The sequence below is a fragment of the Plectropomus leopardus genome, chromosome 11 (assembly GCF_008729295.1).
Source record: "Plectropomus leopardus isolate mb chromosome 11, YSFRI_Pleo_2.0, whole genome shotgun sequence".
NCBI classification, from domain to species: domain Eukaryota; kingdom Metazoa; phylum Chordata; class Actinopteri; order Perciformes; family Serranidae; genus Plectropomus; species Plectropomus leopardus.
This window is the reverse complement of record NC_056473.1, coordinates 26,799,858-26,820,182: the sequence shown is the minus strand read 5'-3', so window position 1 is coordinate 26,820,182 and position 20,325 is coordinate 26,799,858. Positions and strand designations below refer to the sequence as shown.

At 41.8% G+C, this 20,325-nt stretch overlaps 1 protein-coding gene across 1 annotated transcript in view; it reads right to left on the bottom strand.

The window, feature by feature from the left end:
* shank3a (SH3 and multiple ankyrin repeat domains 3a) overlaps window positions 1–20,325 on the bottom strand; it is a 221,936-nt gene that overhangs the window by 119,261 nt on the left and 82,350 nt on the right. The window lies entirely within an intron of this gene.

The following is a 20,325-nucleotide window of genomic DNA, read 5'->3' as shown; positions in this document are numbered from 1 at the left end:
CAGCAAAATATCACTTTTGAACACATCAAATAAATGACTGCAATGTTCTCTCTAGTTTGCACATCTCAGCAAACACTTGAGCAACATCTAAACTCCGGCTCGTTCCATTTTTCACAGATGCTAGTGGATTTTAAAAACAAATACATTTTGTACAAAGTATTTTTATTTTTCCATCCTGAAAGTAGCCACACAACTCAAAAAGTGCTGCAGGCAACCATTCTGTTATTGACTGCCCTAACATTGCATATTTTCACTTGTTTTAAATCTCTGGTGCAACATTATATTACCGATGGTGTCCATGTGTTGATATGTCAGCCATCAAGCTATCAATGGCAATCCTATAAAAGGTAAAAAGGTACTGTATTATGATCACCTGTACAATTTAACAATCCACTATAAATGTTACCTGTGAAGCTCATATACTCTAATGTCTGGAGACATACTCATTTCCCTTTCTTAATTTTACTCTGTTGTTACATTTTTAGGGCATTACTTTGTGGTTGTGTTGCACTGGACTGTATCATTTAGAGTCAAATGAATACATGGTCTCAACAAAAAACTGAGGCTTCATTAAATTCATATGTATTTCAGTATTTCAGTGCTTCAAAGGCACCATGCTGTGTTGGTGTTAAAAAACTCCAAAACACACCCAAACCTTTTCACAGCTGACATATCATAGCTAGGATACTGCATACATTAGTAACTCATCAACCATCACTACTCTAAGGGTTTTTGTTTGATTTGATTGCCTGTTTTTGTTTTGTATCTGTTTTATTTTTTCTTTTGCTTTTTTCCACCTTTTTTGGTAGATGCATGCAATGCATGTACTTAGTTAAGTAAAAAAAAAAAAAAAAAGGTGGTCGTCCAAAGGGGTGGTCCATTATTATTTTTATTATGATTTATGTCATATTAATCATTATTATTATTATTATTATTATTATTATTATTATATTATTATTATTATTATTATTAATGTTTTTATTTCTCTCTGTTGCTTCCTAGTTGTGTTCTTATGTATTCAAATCCGAACATTCAAACCTCGGTCACAGTACTTTAGTGTTTTAGTGTCAAAATGTTTTTTCCCAAGCCCTTCCAAAAAACCTGACGTAGGTTTCTGCACAACAAACATTTAGCCTCCCTAGCCATTTTTTTGTGTCACAATTCAGACCGACCTTCTTTGAGAATTGTGTCATTGATCTTTCAAATTACCTTTACTCCTCTAATCCCCAACTGGCACAGCAGCTAAGAAAATGTACTGCTGTAGATGCCACGTTAATTTGGATAATTCAATAACATCAACAAACTAACCAACCGAGGCAGCAGTAGACCAGCAACTTCCATGCTGTGTGAGGTAAAATTCCTGTTTTTGCTAAGCAGTCTGGGGTAGTCACAGGGTAATGCTGTGAAAATATTACATTGACAGTGGATAAGTACCTCATACAACACCACTTTAAAACATCTGAACTATCCCTTTTAGTTATTATTATACTCAGCACTTGCTGCTTTAACCCCCATCACTGCTTTTTGCTACCTGTCGAGTGGGTATTTCCATTTGAAAACCTGAAAAGAGCGTGGATGGACATGGCTTCTGAAAGGGGCTGGCGTTTTGAACTCTGAGTTTTCAAGTTCCATGGATGACATGACAGAAGTGCAGTCATTAGTTCTGTGACCTTCATCACTCGCACAGATGCAAATTCACTGCCAGCCTGACACAACAAACCAGATAACTCCACACTGCATACAAGTCAATACTGAATACAACTACACACTACTGGACAGTAGGGGTGCACTGATGTATTTGGATCTACAGACAATATTAGCAACATGAATTAAAATAGGTTAGGGGAGTATGTTTGGGAGAGCCATGTAAACATGATTCACTGTCATTGCACCAGTCTATATACATTCATGTAACCAGTTGGATAATTATTTCCTGGACTTAAACTCACGTTAATTCTGGAGTAGAGAGTAGAGTAGAGTACAGACTGCACAACTGCCGAACTATTTTGGTGCAGATACATGTCAGAGGGAGTAGTCTTAACGATTTCTAGGGACTCTTGCAGAACTTTTTTATTTTTTTCACCACACACACAGACACACACACAGGCAGAGTGTACTATTAACATTATATCTCACTGAAGGATTTAGTCCAATAAAAGAACATATTAATTAACTCTTGTTTTAATGTGGGTGTTTAAATTCCCCTAAGAGACGCAGAGCTGCTGCGTACGGCTTCACGCCTGTTAGAACAGATTGCCGTTTCTGTGTTTTATCTGCGTGTGTCCATAAGCACTTCTGCCTCTGTCTATGTCTGTTTGGACCACAGCCTACAGTATGTTTGTCTGAGAGAGCCACAGCTTAAGTAATCTCCAATATCCATACCTAACAGGCTTAAAGTGTAATGCTCTCAGCTACAAAAAAGACCAATATACTGTATGACAGAGTATGGACTTGATCCCAAGGAATAGGATTTTCTGTGTGGGGAATCTTCAACCTTTACTGTATAGCAGCAAAATAAATCTCTGAGTAATTTGATACACTCTTGAGCTTAGGGGAAGAGCAACACCACATGGAAAAGCAGTGGAGGCTTGCAGATGAAATGTACTGGACTCATTCACACACACACACACACACACACACACACACACACACACACATATATATAAAAATAACACTTACTGATTCATAATTTAGCACACTAAACACATTTTATTTATGATGCATGAGTGCAGTAAAAAGGAAAAAAATGCCCCCACACAAAGACAGTGATGGGAATGCTGTTACTATAGCAACAGCATCTAACACATCATTGACCGTAAATGTTTTTGCGCACCATGCATTTCAATTTTACACCTCTCTGGTGAGGATTTAAAAAGAAGCCCAATCCCACTTGGGCTTGTTTGGCTCACAGGAGACACAGTCATTATCATGAAAATCATAACACCCATTCTAAACAACTTGTTCCCACCAGTGTCCCTGGTGGTCTCTGTCCTTTGACTGAGATTTGTTTCTGTTTATCTTTTTTATGTGGGGGGTTCATGAACTTTTATTGATGTTTTTGAAGGCTAATAGAAAGCAATGGACAAGAAAAAGAGACAAAGAGAGAGAAACAAAAATGCCTCTCTGCATTTTAGCCTAAAGCCAGCCTTTACTTGGACTCATGCCACTGCTGACACAGCATGCACATACCAGTATGGTTCCCCTATTATGTGGGCTATCTCTGTTTTTAAACCATAGAAAATGAGACAAATTAAGACAAACTGATTGGATACAGTCCTTCTAATATGGAATACATAAAAACAGTCTTCACTAAATGTCAATCAGTCATTTGTGTCACTCATACATCAAACAGTAAAAAATCAGCAGGTGCAGCCAAACGACTTTCAACTACACTTCCAACCAGTTCAATGTGTAAAGTTGAGGGATCCACAGATTTTTCTGGACAAAATTTCAGAATTTTTCCATGACTTTTCAAGGATCCATAATGCAATTCAAACACTATTCAAACATAATTTCAGCTAGCTGACATACATGACGGGAGATGGAAGGGGAGAAAATGAAGAAATGTTCTTGATGGTAAACATTAACATTACACATCGACACAAACAGAGCGAGAGCGTTATGTTGACATCTACAGATGCAAATGCATCTACAGTTATGCACCCTAATTTGGAAGATTATCAACAGAATATTACCTTAACAAGTTCATAACACAACAAAATTCCATGACTTTGATGGACTATGACATTGATTTTGACCAAATCCATGACTTTCCAGGCCTCGGAAGCATGATTATGAAATTTCAAGGCATTTCCAGGTTTTCCAAGACTGTGGGAACTTAATGCAAATGCCGCAAACTTTTAAAAGGAAGTCTTGAAAATTTAAATATGGCAAACAAACAAGCAAGTTGCTTCACCCCAAACTACTACACTCAGTTTTCTCTAGGTATCTAAACAAAAACTGTCAAAAGGCATAGACACACTGCGACAGTAACCTGAATTCACTCTTAATCTCACGAGTCATTTCAGCAATCATGTGTTGAGTCTAACCTCCGTGGCCCGGCTCCGGGAGGCTCTCTCTGAACGTAGCAGCATGCTGTCTTCTGAGTAATCCCTTTCAGAAGCACCGGTATGCTATGTTTTAGCTCTGTATAATTTCTAGTATTCCTCTTGATGAACTACAGTTTGGGCAGGCAGGGACAGTATAAGCCAGCTCTGATAGGGTTGGCTAGAGGCCGGAACAAAGCACAGCAAAGCCACGGCCTCTTTCCCACTCATCAACACACTCACAAACATTCAGAGCACAGGCTTATTGTATATGGACTTCCAAACACATTCTGCTGTATGCTCAACCAATTCAACCCGCCCTCCTGGCCACACTGGCAGCATGGCTTTGTCCAGCATTGTCTCGTCCATCAGTACAATTGAGCTCTGGCTTACTTGCCAATCCATTATTGCAAAACAGAAAAAAAGGGGTTTGGGCATAAACAGGAACTCACAAATTTAAATGCAGATCTGTGTTAATGACTGCACAGAGACACACTCAGGCAGACCATTCATGAGTGTTGTTACAGTGATACTCCACTCAAAATCTATGGTCTCTATTTTCATGTTGGCAAAGGACACAGAACGCAGTGTTGCACTGGTGAACTGGTATTTTCCTGGCTGCACTGAGGTTATTTCCTCTACTGCACCAATTTGGTATTTTGGTGACTTGCTGTGTAATGGGAGTGGGGGGTGGGGTGGGGGGGCGCAGTGGAGAGCAGTCCCTAACTGAAGTGGTATCACGCACTGTCAAGCCACAGTTGCACATGGCAGATCTGCTGGTTAAAGTTTGTATAATGCGAAAATAACCACAGAAACCACAATACTTATGTGCACAACAAACTTGTCATTTTGATTAATTATTCTGCAGTTTGTACTGCAAAACAACAGGCACTGTTCCATGAAAAAACGCAGATCAATTATAAACTTTCCTCTCTGCATATAACTCCCTCAGAATTGTTCATTCCTGCCAGTACTCTCCCAGTGTCTCCATCCAAGACACAGTGTTACCGGAGCAACAGCTACGCAGCCCGCACCATCTTCTTTTTGATGAGTCCGGTAAGTGTCACCTTGTGTTTAAGGGTAATAAAAGTAGAAAATGTGAATGGCCATGATTGTCGCAGCCTCTAACACAGCCACCTATAATGTATGGTAATATATTCCTTCTGATCCCACTTCGTATCCAAGTGCACCACAGGTATGCAAGATGAGCCTGGCTATGAAAATACTACAAGTTTTCAAGCCCCCGCGACACACTGAGCATGGCACGCTGCAATCAGCGCTGAGCTGCAAGGTTAATAAAAATACAGTCCTATAGGTATGCTTCATATGTGAAGTTGAAATGTACTGCAAATAAGACCCATCTGTTTTCTGGGTGATTCACATTTTCTAATGTGAATTTGATACTGCATACTGCTTCTCTAATTGTGATGCTTTGTTGTTTTGTTGTTTCATTTTTTATACAGCACTTTGTAACCTAGGTTTTAAAAGTGTCATCAAGATGAGGGATAGATTGAATCCAGAGCCTCATAAATCATTACCATTTTTTTCCCACTCTTGCACTGTTTCCCTTCCCCAATGTTATCTGGTTGTCTTCTCACAATACATAAAGTTTTTGTACCTATTTGAACAGTTATGGTTGCAGACTCTCCACCTCCTTATAATCTGAGTGTAATTAATCCGCAAAAAAAAAAGAGCCAAAACAACCATAAACAAAGTTATAGATGAGGAAAAAGAGATGACTGGTGGCTCTGTATCCTTGCACAAACCCCAAAACTTAAGGTCAGGTGCTCATAGAAAACAGCAGTGATGTAAAGTAACTGAGTGCATTCAGTGAAATACTGCATTTATAAATTTAAGGTACTTGAACTTGAACTACTTGAAATTAGACTCTTTTTTTTTATTTCATGCCTCTTTCTACTTCTACTCTACCTCTTTTGAGAGGGAAATGTTAACCTTTTGCTGCACCATAGATGTCTGACAGCTTTAGTTACTAGTTTTTCCACATAAAACATAGAAAGAGTTTGTAAAATATGATGGATAGTTATAAATGACACTATCCACCAACATATGAGCCTACAAGTACAGCTAAAATAATAAGCCAATCAATCAATCGATTGATTGAAAAAACTGTTTATATTGTGTCAGTGAGGTTTCTTTAATGTAAAAAAAAATGTTTTCAGCCTCTTAATGTGAATATTTTTCTGCATTAAGTACTTTTAAAAAAAATATTTTCACTTAATTTCCTAATTATACTTACATATCTGTACGGAACAATTTCAGTGCAGTAATTTTACTACTAACAGATTATTTTTACAGTTTTACAGGTATTAACACTTTTACTTAAGGAAGGTGAACCCTCTGAATCCTTCAAACACAACTGGAAACAACAGGATACACAAGAAGGTAATTTAGGTACTCCAAAAATATGTATAAACAAAGAAGGAAACGAAAGAAAAAAAGAAAAAAAAACCTTTATGATAGTGGCTAATCATGTAAAGAGTGTTTCGTCACAGTTTTAATACACTTTTAATGATTTAACCATCATAATAAAGGCTCATTATCATTCCCTCCGGTTTATTTACTTGTAGAGGACCTGGATCACCGTCCTATGTAAAGTTTTTTAAAAAATGTATTATTATCATTGCTATTTCAAATTTTATATATCATGATAATATTGTTATCGTAAACCCTTTTGGCCACAATGATCAAGTAGCAAAACTCTGATATTGTACCACTCCTAGTGTACGGTCAATAAATTCCGTCACATGAAATATTACAATAGAGCTCTATTGTTGTTTGTATGCATGACTATGTGTGTTTGTATTTGTAAGCAGGGGGAATGCATGCTGTCATCAGAATCAAAGAGTCCAGAGAAAGAAAGAGCTGAATCAGGTCCAGTCATGTGCTTTTAGACGGACACACAAACTGACACCAGGACACAGGCAGGCAGACAGCAGGAGGACAGAGCCAGGGGGTGCAACACAACTAAATAGACCAAAGGTGAAGTGGAGCTCAGCACCCTGGTAAAACTTATGTCAAATTACAGCTGAAAATGCAGCAAAAAATGATCCTCCCCTATATTTGAACCTTAGCAGCACACAGGCCTTCGGGCAACAGAGAGAGAACAGAAGAGGGCAGAAAGCACGCTCCAGGCTGAGACACGGGGTATGTGGGTAGTGTATTTATTCAGCCTGATGATTATTAGAACTCTATTGTATTTTATGCCTGTGGCATCCTATTCTACAGTCAGCTATTCATACTGCTTGACCTAGAATGATGAGTCTCCTGCTAGTGGGATGTTGTGCTGTATGGAGCGAGAGCTATACAATGTGTTATTTCTTTACTGTGAAATGAAATTGTGCAATGAGGTGTAGCATCAAGACCAAACAGCAAGTCCAGTTCCAGTTTAGTTAAATGGATGCATGGATATAAAATGCACCTTCACTTTTGTGAAAAGCATCAGTGGTGATCAATAGTGTCTTAGATTACACACACAAATAAACAAAAGGAAAAAAGAATGTGGAGTTTTGTGCCAGCTAAATTGCCTTTTTTGGGGTTCATATTATCTGCAGAGAGGAAAGAATATGATATATTCTTCATTCACACGGTGAACGCACACAGCTGTGGTGTGCAGGAAAGCCATCTACCACAGAAATGTCTGTACTGTATGAGCCACAGTGCATCGAGGGGAGAATGTGGAGCTGACTGCATCTTCTATACTGCAGATGTGGTGGAGGGCCAACTGGGAAATTGTTTGATTTAACCCACTTCTGCTTATCTCATTGCCCATTGTCACTAAACCTTATCATAGCAATGGTTCTTCTAAGAACCTGCTAAGCAAAACATTTAAACTGAGCTGTCAGTGTAACACATTAAATGCAATGTAACTGAGGTCCATAATTATTGTTGTTTTGTTTTTTTATCATGTTAATCACCAGCCATCATTCCCATCTTAAAGAGGTTGTACCGAGCTCAGTTTTGAAGCTAAAGTGATGATACTAATATCATATGAAACTAGAAGACCTAGGAAATCCTGCAATACCAATCATGTCATGCTGGCCTCCTCTTAGTATGGGGGTAGAAAAATGCTCCAAAGTTAAGTTTAATTTTGGTGATGGAAAAACGGCAGACATTTAACAGGGGTCCCTTGACCTCTGACCTCAAGATATCTAAATGAAAATGTGTTCAGTGAGTACCCATGAGTCTCCCTTTTACAGACATGCCCACTTTATGCTACTCCTATGCAGTTTTTTGCTGTCAATTGATTCCTGATCAAGACAATCTTGTAAGAATTGCTTTACCTTGTCAATATGGACTTCAAAACTGCTTTGTTATGCAAAATAATGGAATTGAAAAAGTGACTAAAAACTGTGATTGATCATGATTACCTATAGAAAATCTGCATTTAATCCCAATTTTAAAAATAAATCATTTACACCCCTAATTTAAACCAGATCTGTGATCAACTTCCTTTTTTAACTTTGTCTGAATTTAAAACTATTAAACAGAATCAAGCATCAAACTGTCAAGAGGGCCACGACACAGTCCAGCTTTAAAGTGCTACGGACAACATCCTTATCCTGAATCGCACAGACATAATACTTTACCTGAATCACAAAAACAGAGACCAAAAATTAACATCAGCAGTACCTCCAAGCAGAGACCCACACAGAGCTTACTGGGGTGTGTTATGAAGAGCCGGGGGCTATAGTTTCAACATGGCCTGATTTCAGAGCATAATGAACACAACATAATCAATTCATTCTTTCTAATCGGTCTAATCACTGTCTCACTCTTTCACACACATACACACCGTACTCAGGTTGAGTGGAAATTATAAAGGGGGGTGAGATACTCTTGTGTTGACACATAAAAGAACAGTCCCCCAGTGACTCATACAACAACTTAGATGCCAGAAAATGGGGATGTACACAGACACAATCCTTTTGTTTGGTGCTAAGGTAACATTTTGCCCACTGGCAACTTAAAAAAACTATTTTCATCTTAAACATAAGGGACATTTAAAACATTGTGGTATTACACTGTATTTATACCCAACAAACACTTTCCCAAAAGGTAACAGGTCACAACAGGCTATAAATCTCCAAAGTATCTCTTATGCTATAAAACTGACAGTACAAAAATAAACAGGATAGAAAAAAATACAACTTGTGCATTAAAAGGAGTGTTAGTTCCTTCTTGCTATGTTTAGACATATAAAATTGCTTGAAATATTTGGGTGCTTTGAATCAAAGCATCTACCCATGGAGGTGATCAGCAAATCGGCTGATGCCATTAATTGTACATTACACCACATTGGGTGTGTTTCCTTCAACGTTTGAGAAATGCCAACACACCTCCCTCATCTAATGCACAACTCATCTCTGATGATGTTGTAGCTGACCAGGAAACTGCAGGTTTTCCAGCTCCTGTATTCCATTTGCACATGCCTTTATGTGACTGACTTGCACACTAATCAGCTTCTTATGCTAACCTCAGCACATGTTGCTAACGCGGTAAAGCTCAAATTTCTAGGCAAAACTCAAATTTGTGAACTTCAGCTTCACATTGCATGCAATAATCGACATACTGTGTATTCTACATGCACGCGAGCAAGGCTTCAGTGCTATGACAGTTTGATACAAACACACAAACTGTTACAGCCCTACTAGAAAAGCAGTAGCGCACAAATCTAACAAACACATTAGGATCGGAGCAGGAGCCCTGTGTATAGAGTGTAATGAGGTAAATGTAATTTTAAATAAGACTGTCACTCTACAAGCCAGGGCCAAAACAAAGGAACAAAAATCACACTTTATTACAGTGTGTAGTTTTAATAAGGCTTAGTCTAAGTTCAATAAGGAAGACTGTCTTTATGCTTCATTCATTCACAATTCTCTCTCTCTATCTCACTCCTCCCACTTCTTCCAATCAGCTGATTATGGGCATTTGTTCTTCCATTTAGACCAATCAAATTTTTGCCACAATCTCTATCAGCAAATCGTTTTGCTGCTATCAAACTTTAAATCTTTTCTCCACTTTTCTACTACAGTTTCACTGTTCCCCTTAAAATACATGACATCAAAATGGGGTCTAATCGCATGACTATTCACATTACTCATACTTTTGGCTGTTTCTAACTTAAGCTAGATATAATAATAGTAATGACTTTTTTTTATATATATCATCTTTAAAAATGGAGTTTATAAAGTACTCTGACAAACAAAGCAAAGCAGAAATGGGAAACATAGAAGGTGATACAACAACAGAACCTCAAATAGCCCTATAGAACATAAGTGAGATGAAACTAGGGTAGAGTATGGATAAAATTAAAACCAGAGGACAAAAAATGCAAGACACAGGATGCAAAATATCAATATAAAATAATACAAAGAAATAGACAATAAAACAGCAATAAAGGCAATAAAACCACAAATAAAAGGAAATGAAATAAATAAAACAAATAAAATAGGTAAAATAAATAAAAAGACTATAAAAGCCAGTCTATAAAAATGGGTTTTAAGAAGTGATTGTTATGTGAGCATATGAAAAACAAAGTTACAAAATAACAGACAGGGCATGGTATGAAACTGAATATGATGAGTTTTGTACCCCACAGAATCTATACTTTGTCAATAACCAAATGGACTCACAGAAGACATGTTTGTGTGGGATATTTTGTATAGTAAGTGAAGCTGCCCATTTGTGCAGAAGCTCAGGTCAAGCTGCCCACAGGGCATCCTGCTGACAGCTGCCACCTGCTGAGCCCTCGCTGACTGAGACTGACAGCTCTAAGACTCTCAGCGGAGGCTCACAGAAAATACTGTATGTGGTAGTTACTGTGCTTAACAAGTTTATCCACTGTGCCTCAGCTATTATACTGTGTTTCCAGCTTTTAGCAGCTTTGTCTCTCTCTGACAAAAACAAACACAAACACACACACACGCGCACTCAGTGAGGCCATCTCCATCACAGAACATCAATAGCAGGTTATGACAGCAATGTGACACAAGCGGAGCAATATGATAACAGACAGTAAAGACCACAAGGCAAGTCCTGTCCCACAGAGACCTACTGTCACACACAATGTCATGTGCATGCATAAACATATTTCTATAGACACGTGCAGTGGAATGTGCAAACACACTATCTTGTGTCCACACACACACACACACACACACACACACAAAAATGTTTGCCTTACTCAGTCAGAGATCCAAAAGCAAAACACAACCACTCATATTGGCCACAACTAGACACAAACATCCACACATCTTCAAACATATCAGTCACACACAAAAACACACACAGACACAGTGATCCAAACCTAGAGGTAGTAACTGAACCAGTGCAGAGAGAAACATTAGCATTCTGTCAAGGTTTCAGACAAGACTGCACCAGCTCTTCACACAGGCAACATGCAGCAGAGCATAACAACAGAACGAAAGCCAGAGAGAGAAAGAGAGAGAGAGCAAGCACAGACAGGTAGGCAGGGATGAGTTGGGGAGTGTTCAGGAGAAATTAGAGATAAAAAGTGTGAAAAACAGAGAAACAGAGGAGGAAAAAATACATGCTTACACCAAAGATAATGATAAAATTAAATTATAGAGATGATGAGAGCAATTGGGGTACCTTACTATTGAGTCTGGCCTTCCTGGCTTCTTTAGTTTTTCTTTCTCTTCTCTGGGCTGCTTGTCTTCTGCCCAGAGCGGATCCCATCTCACACACACAGACACACTTCCCGTCACAAACGCACTCCCGTAGGTCAGCTACAGTCTCTGTGCCAAAACATCATCCACATGGCCATATTCAGTCCCCCTCCTCCTGGTCTCCTCTCCTTCTCCTTCACTACCTCTCGTCTTGTCAAAGCAGCACATGCACACTCACATGGTCACTCACACAAACACTCACCCAAGCACAGGCGTTACACACTGACTTCTGTGCATGCACAGGCAGACGGAGAGATGGTAAGGGGTGATTTTGCAGGATGCTGGAGAGAACAGAGGGAGGGTGGGGAGAGAGACAGAGCTAGAGAAGAGGGAGGGAAAATAGAGGGAGGAGAGAAAGCGGAAGATAGAGGGAGGGAAAATAGAAAGAGAAAATGAGAGGGGAAATGGGTGGGGTGTAGAAGCAAAGATAAGGAAATCCAAATGGAAAGGAAATAAAGACAATAACAGGACAAAAACATAACCATACTGTAGGACACTGATGCAATCTCTGTTATTACCAAGTGTTATACGACAGTGGGAGCTCTATGACGTTTGACTAATGCTCATGTTTTCATATCTTACTGCTCCTGAAAAAAAACTGTCCAATTTGTTTGTACAAATAACCCAAATTACACACGCCAGGCATGCACAGTTATGTACACGTGTACACCCATCAACAAAAAACAAAGAGACACATACAATATCTAAAATTGGAACCAGCACAAACAATTTCAGCTGAGCCCCGCGATACACCTGGGAAAATACTTCGAAAAATCCTAAGTTCCATGTCTTTATCGGTTTGTCTGAGAGTGTGTGTGTGTGTGTGTGTGTGTGTGTGTCCCTGTGCGTATATGAACATGTGTGCATGTGCACATGTTCTTTCTACCCAGATATGTCTCTACTCTTTTCAAAGAACAACATTTCTCTTCTTTTTTGTGGATTATCCATAAGGGGAGCTTTTTGTGTGAGGGATTCCCCATTGGTAATATCCTCTCATCCTGAGCCATGCAGCTGTGTGTGTGCATGTTGTATATTTGTAAATGTGTGTGTGTTATGCAGAAATCCCACATCGAATTTTATGATGGCTGCAGTTGCAATAACACTGCACTGATGCGAGGGTTTAGGCACTCTACAAATGCTCTGTGGGATCTGGCATCTCAGAACAATATCACACCTACAATGAGCTACATTCTCTGTGTGGTTTCATTGTAAATTGAAAATAATGCAGGAATTCTCATTCATAAATACAATAAGCTGCTAACAGCAATACAAAGCCTGAGTGTGGGAGGAATGGCATTACTCTGCAATACGTTTTATGGAGGAGCCTTTTGTGAATTATGCTTTCCCACACATGTACATTATCAAAAATCTGGCATGATGTGAGCATTGGTTTAGCTTGTGAATCACACTGAACAAGCCTAATCACTTTAAGAGTAAGATCATTCTATATTTTGATAGTGTGTGCAATTTCTCAGCGGCTTTATGACATTAACACAATTGAAATGCCTTCAGTCTGGCAGTCTGCTCTGTGGAGTCCGTGACCACATTACCAAATAGTGCGTTACTAAATGCTCTCCACTACTGTATATGCCTCTTTAGCTTCTTCTAACCCATCCCCTCCTCAGCTATCTCTATGGCCACGATGCCCAGGGCTTTCATTCATATTATATATACATCCAGCATACCAATCTTATTATGCACCCAGTCACCTGATCTTTCATGCTGACTATTTATACATCTTTTATTGGCTGCAAAAGTGTAAAAGCCCAATCAACTTAAAACTGCATGAGATCTGTTCTCCAGGACATGTATGAAGAGTTTCTCACAAGGTCACATACATCTGCAATAACCAATCTCTGCAGTAGGCTAAAGTGTCAGTTTTTCATGAGTAAGACAGCAAGATGTAGGTGATCTCGAGTGGGTGAATGAAACATCTAGAATATTTCCTTCTGATAAAAACATGGCATTGTAATGTTCATAAAAACATGACATACTGATTTTAAAATTATAACTCAAAAAGTTTATTGGAGAAATTAAAGGTAAAATTAAATTTTCAAGATCTTCCTGCCTCATACTTTTTCCGATACCTCCAAATTAGACACTATATGAGGGTGAGTGTTTCACATTATGAAAATATACCAAAAAAACATGCATTAAATGAACTCCCTCGACTTCCTCCTGAATCCAAACATCCTGTTTCCCATATTGCTTCTCTTTTTGTCAACTCAGTATTCACAGACCGCCTAAAGGAGGCTTGGTCCAAAGAGCCAGGTATAGAGTTGTCAGATGAAACATGGAAAACCGGCTTCTCTAGAATACATACATGTTTAATCAATCCAAGAAATACTCTGATACAATATAAAGTCATGCATAAAATGCACTACTCAAAATTTAAATTGAGCAAAATTTATCCTAAAATTACCTCATTATGCGAAAGATGTCAGACAGCAGAGGGCAACATGATACATCTTTTTTGGTCCTGTCCTCTCCTACCGATCTTTGGTCAGATATTTGAAATATTGTCCAAGATCTTTGGAAAACTCACGAAGCCTGACCCTTAGCTCACACTTTCTGGATGTTCTGGAGATGCTACAGGACTCTCAGTAGTAGACGAAATGGCTTTGATACTTGGTATGAATGCATTAAAAAAAAAAAAAACATTCTTTTGGACTAGAAATCATCCACCCCTCCCTGCTTACAGAAAGGGTTCATTAACTTATTTAAATGGTCCAATAAGTTAACTAAAATATGGGGTCCATTCATTGACTATTTAAAAATAAATACAACTGCAAATGTGTAGAATGGCTTGAAGGCTGGATTTATGTTTTCTAGCAGAAGTTTTTTGTTATTTTGTTTGTTACTTGCTCTCTGATATGTGAGCTGTTTATATGAACATGCTGTTTTTGTGTACTTTTGTAAAGCTGAAAAATTGAAAATATTTGACATGTTTTAGACGTCAATACTGTCATTAAGTCAGTTTGTGTAAATTTCTTGGAAGGATGCTTAAACAAACAAAAAAAAAAACATGAAAAAAGGGACTTGGCAGTTTTTAGCAGTGGAAGCTCTGTCACACTGCATGAAAGCCACCCTTTCTGAAACCCTGTTTATCACATGGCTGACCTTCAACACCATACACCCACTCACATGCACTCTTGTTTTCCCTCAAAGTATACCATGTAAATCTCCTATGCAGCCACCCTGCATCGTTAACCAGGACAGTTTTGAGGTGAGAAGGTCCGGTTGGGTCGGGTGTGGGGTGGGGTGTGTGTGTGTGTGTGTGTGTGTGTGTGTGTGTGTGCGTGCGTGTGTGTGTGTGCATGCATGCATGCACAGTAAGCTCGGGCTTAGGGCGAGGGGGTGTGGGGGGGGTGGTTGGGGGGTGGCGAGGGGCGGGGGGGGGGGGTGGGGGGGGGGGGGCGGGGGTGTGGGGGGTGGTGGCGGGGGGGGCGGGGGGGGTTGGGGGTTCGGGTGGTTGGGGTTTTTTTGGCGGGGGGGGGGGGTTTTGGGGGTGGTGTTGGAGGTGGGGGTTTGCGGGGGTGGTGGGGTGGGGTGGGGGGGGGGGTGTTGGGGGGGGGGGTGGGGGTTGGGGTGTGGGGGGGGGGGGGGGGGGGGGGGGGGGGGGGGGGGGGGGGGGGGGGGGGGGGGGGGGGGGGGGGGGGGGGGGGGGGGGGGGGGGGGGGGGGGGGGGGGTGGGGGGGGGGGGGGGGGGGGGGGGGGGGGGGGGGGGGGGGTGGGGGGGGGGGGGGGGGGGGGGGGGGGGGGGGGGGTGGGGGGGGGGGGGGGGGGGGGGGGGGGGGGGGGTGGGGGTGGGGGGGGGGGGGGGGGTGGGGGGGTGGGGGGGGGGGGGGGGGGGGGGGGGGGGGGGGGGCGGGGGGTGGGGGGGGGGGGGGGGGGGTGGGGGGGGGGGGGGGGGGTGGGGGGGGGGGGGGGGGGGGGGGGGGGGTGGGGTGGGGTGGGGGGGGGGGGGGGGGGGGGGGGGGGGGGGGGGGGGGGGTGGGGGGGGGGGGGGGGTGGGGGGGGGGGGGGGGGGGGGGGGGGGGGGGGGGGGGGGGGGGGGGGGGGGGGGGGGGGGGTGGGGGTGGGGGGGGGGGGGGGGGGGGGGGGGGGGGGGGGGGGGGGGGGGGGGGGGGGGGGGGGGGGGGGGGGGTGGGGGGGGGGGGGGGGGGGGGGGGGGGGGGGGGGGGGGGGGGTGGGGTGCGTGGGTGGGGTGGGGGTGGGGGGGGGGGGGGGGGCGGGGGGGGGGGGTCCTATGGGGGTGGGGGGGGGGGGGGGTGGGGGGGGGGGGGGGGGGGGGGGGGGGGGGGGGGGGGGGGGGGGGGTGGGGGTGGGGGGGGGGGGGTGGGGGGGGAGGGGGGGGGTGTGTGTGTGTGTGTGTGTGTGTGTGCGTGCGTGTGTGTGTGTGTGTGTGTGGGGGGGGGTGGTGTCCTATCAATTATGACCTAATTTCAAACTTTAGCCTGCGGCTAATGAGCTCCATACTAGCAAAGTAGGCTAATGCTTGACCTCTGCCTAACAGGGCAGCTTGCTGCAGGATGAATAGTGAATATCGTGACTGCCAAGGCTGCAAGAGTCACCCATAACAAGATTTCCCTCTTTACCCCTGAAAGTCATTATGCAACAAAAGCAAAAGTGCCACTGAGAAAAAAGAGAGTGGGGACCAAACGTCAATGTTCCATTACTTTGTAACATCACTTGCTTAAAGCTCATCTTCGCTAATGCAGGCACAGGAGAATATTTTCTTTTTATTACCACTGCCTAGACAGGGACCTGTGAAAAGCCTTTAACATTTGTGATTGAATAATTAACATACTACTACTACTGCTAAGAATAATTAATATACCACTTACCTAAAGTTAGAGTTTCAAGAGTATTTTATAGAAGAAACTTTTCAAACATCTGCATATATTTAACATATATAGTTAGATAGCTCTTGGCTCTGACCATGGACTTGATAGATATCATAAACTGAGCTGCTTTTCTTCCACATTAATTTCACTGAGGAAGCATTAGGTGCTGTAGCCTATCATGGCACCCAGGTTGTATAGGTATTTCAATTAGACCTTTACAATTGTTCCTAATGTATATCTGTGCCAAATGTTTCACAGACACACTTTAACCCCAGTGTTTTCGAAAAGCATGCACTGTGACAGATATTTGACGTGATATCTCCTGTAATGACCAGTGTCTCTGTGCCAGGTGTCTCTGTGTTGAGAGACATGCAGTTTATTAAACGAGCAAAACACAAATTTAGTATGTGTGCTTCTGGAGCTTGTGCGGCCAAATTACCACCTTCATTCTCTCCGATAACACAGCTGTTCTCGATTAGTCATTGCAAAAAAAACAACCTCAAACAACACGGTTGCTTTCACTGTCCATTCACACATTCAGGGTGTAATCAGTGAGATAGCGTTAGCGGCTTGAAGATTCACACTCTTTACCAGTTCCACTTCTGCTTGCCTGTGAGGCAGGCCAATCACAACAGATTATCTCTGTATAGATGATTTATTGTGTGAAATTACCACCTGAATTGCAGGTGGGTAGAAACTGACCGTGGTTGAGTAACACTCATATATTTTGTCATAGCAATGTAGCACAGTAGCAGACGGCAGCACCTCACACCAGACTGGTTAGACAAGAGACAATATTTGAGAGTATGACTCATCCGTCTCATCGCAGCTTTCCTGCATTTCCAACCCATTCACTATTTCTCTTTGTCTGACACTCTCTATAATTGTGCACCGCAAAAAACACTCACTGCCCACGAACGTACAGTAAATGGACAAAATAGCCCAACAATGAACTGAATCAAATGTTCTCTCTTTTTCTAAGAAACCATTTTCAATTACATTTCAGATATCCCACACATAAGTCCAGGACACAGCGAGGATTCCCAAAACGGGACACATTTTGGCCCCTACTTTCCAAATGTTCAACTAAATGTTAAAAAGTCTCTACAAGGGAATTGGACCCTGGCAGAAAAGATCCTTGTGTTACTATGTGCCACTTTTCTGCAAAAACAACGCCTGTGGCCACAAACTCTGAACATTTATTTTATATAGGATAGAATTTGTCATACCCCAGACAGACTGTTATTAAGTGCTGCCAATCTGTCTGCTCTTTAAAGGGATACTTTGCCAATCAACAAGCTCTGTATAATCACAATGTGGATACAATGTGTAAATTAACAATGGTAAACTCCCCTCCATCTTACCAGCGCTCAAATCTTCCTGCTCATCACTCAGGATCAATTTTTTGCTGGCTAAGAGGCTGTTGCACAAACTTCAGATTGTACTTCAGCATTTTTGTATGTCCACTAACACGAATACAAAGTGGATAGAAGTGGAATGAGAGAGAGGCCTGCTCCTCTCTCTCTCTCAAATGAGGATTAAATAGTAAAAGTAGGCTGTGCTGATCAAACACAATCCAAGGTTATGCTACTGTATTGCCTATTTCTTGCATAGAAAGTCTCCAGAGACATATTTGAGTGCAATGTTTGGCCGTATGAAGAGAATTTGTTAACACGGAGTGGGCACCATATGTTTTCTTGTATTGTAAAATTGGAGGCTGAAAATACTGAGATCAAATGGTAAAACTAAGCACTGCTGATCAAATATGAATCAAGAATCTGTTTCTGAGTTGCCTTTGCCTGATAACAGAATTGTCAACTCGTTACTCTCCTTTTCCATCTTCAGTCTGACACTGCGTCCACTGATTTCCGTGGAGAGGATGATTCAATTTTCCCAAACAATTCACCGCATCCCCCTAACTTTAACGTCATTTAAAGTCCACACTGATACGTAGCCATGCCAACATACCTGTTGTACCGGGCTTTTAAAAGTGGAGCAGAGTAAAACAAACTACAGTGTGGGACGATACTGAGAAGACATGTCGATTTAGAACAGCCTTGATAGCAGTGTCTGTCTTATCCACAGCGCTTCTTGATAATGCTTGATAAAACTCGACAACAGCCAAGTCCCACCAGTGGCAATGACTGGCCATCTGAGTCCCACCCCAGTGCTCATTGTTTTCTATTTTATTCAAGAAACCACTGTTTCATGTCAAGATGCCTTATGAAAAAGTAGTGTCAAACTTAATGGAGTGGACAGATTCAAAGGTCAGGACCCAAGCAAGGATTGTATATTTCTCATCTGAAATGTTTTCAGAAACATATTTCAGCTCATCATTTAACTGTAATTTGAGATCACTTGTTTCAAGCCAGCTGCCATATTGCCAAAAAAACAGCCAAGCTTGCATTTTGTCACCCACGAGTGTTTTGTCAAGCAGGAGTGTTTAGGTGAGACACAGTGCATCCTGGTAGTTTTTTTAATCTTGAGCAGAAGTGAACACCAAAGTCCTTTCCTACAGTTTTCTCTGATAATACAGCTCAAAATTAAAAAGAATTTGCATCTTTCTTTGCATAGACAGTATAGTTTTATGAAAAGGCTATCTCTCCAGCAGGGAAATACTGCTTCAAGTTGAAAGCAAGTGAGAAACATACAAATGAAATAAAGAAAGACAACTGTTATCACTGTGACAATGCAAGAATCAGACCAATGCATCAATGAAGCCAAACGTATCCATGTAGGCCTTTTCACAAATAAATGGGAAAAAAAGTCCCTAAGCTTGCTAGGCACTTTATTTCCTCAAACTACGACAGCAAGGATTAACAATATAATCAAATTTTCTCATGGGATATACTGTATATGGAGCTCACTGCAAATCAGCAATAAGCCGTTAAACTGCTCTCACTAGCATTACTCTATTAAGTTCAAGAAAAGCACATCTAAGAACATTAGTCACACATAACGGGTGAAGGCAGCCTACTTTGTGGTGTTACTTAATGCTGTTTTATTCATCAGATTATTATGTGACACAGCATGTTTCGATGTGTTCGATGACAAAACGGCAAATGCTAAAAAAACCTTACAAAAGTTTTTATTTTTTTAGTGAAACTGAAACTGGAGAGTGAGCTTTTGACAATCACAAGGATTAAAAGAACTGACTAATGCATAAATGATCAAAACTCCAATTTTACTATTTGCAAGCAACAAAAGCTCCCCACTTGTGTTCTTTCTCTCTCTCTCTAACACACAAAAAAACCCACAATTGACACTGTTAAATCTCTGCAGTGCAAATCTCCTGCCCTCTGATGGGGTTTGATGCAAATGCATTCAGTTCTCTGCTGTCTGCTCCACTTATTACACCCACACACACACACAAACACACACACATACTCATATCTACCTCATGCGCATCTACTTACTGGCATCTTGTATTTCAGACCAGCCATTCTCCACGTGTCCACTAGTCGTCCCTGCTGAGTCCCTAATTCAAACGATCACCTGATTAGTCATGTGCTTGCGCACCTGTTCCCCAATACTCTGTTAGTCATAGTGTCCAGGCAGGAGTATTCACACTCTGCCAGACTGTCTAGGTTGCTCAATAGCCTAACTGTGCCAGGCTTTGTCCTATTCTGCAGCTCTGTATCTACGTTTGTGACCACCTGCCTGCCCCTGACCACTGTCTGCCAGCGCCGCCTCTTTGGTTCAGTTTGCCAGTTTAGACTGCCT